Source organism: Marmota marmota, unplaced genomic scaffold, assembly GCF_001458135.2.
Source record: "Marmota marmota marmota unplaced genomic scaffold, marMar, whole genome shotgun sequence".
NCBI classification, from domain to species: domain Eukaryota; kingdom Metazoa; phylum Chordata; class Mammalia; order Rodentia; family Sciuridae; genus Marmota; species Marmota marmota.
This window is the reverse complement of record NW_025999869.1, coordinates 23,783,700-23,784,329: the sequence shown is the minus strand read 5'-3', so window position 1 is coordinate 23,784,329 and position 630 is coordinate 23,783,700.

The following is a 630-nucleotide window of genomic DNA, read 5'->3' as shown; positions in this document are numbered from 1 at the left end:
TTATGTTCTGTCCAATGGGCGCCGGGCTCCATGCCCCGTGCGCGGTGCTCGCCTTACAGGTGACAGCTGCCACTGGCACCGCGGAGGGAATGGGGGAGCGGAAATTGTCCACCGTCCCCCCCCACCCCAAACCCGGAATTAAAGGCAGAGCAAGCGCTTCAGCTCGGCTCCCGGTTGCTAGGTGGGCGTGTTCCCCAAGGATGCCGAGGTTGATTGGTGAGGCATGGATATAATTTCCTTTAAGCAATTTAACTACCATAAAAAAGCAATAATTAAAAAAAAAAAAAACCATCAATACCTTCCCAATTTTCTAATGCATTTCACACAGGAACGGCTTCTTTGAATTTACAGCAAAACCAATTCTGTACCTGGCAGTGTATGTGACTTGAGGTTTAAAAGAGGTGCTTTCAAAAGCAGCATTCTCTAGACAAAATAAAAAATTTTTTTTCACGTAGAATTTTGGGAATAAGCCCACAGAAAAACATGAAGGAAAAAAATTCACCTGTGATCACCATTAATATTTTGAAATATTTTACTCCCATGTACATGTGTGCACATGTTAATGCTTTAAAATAAAACAAAGTTGAAATCATTGTTTTAATGCTGGGTATTGAACCCAAGCTGCTTCAC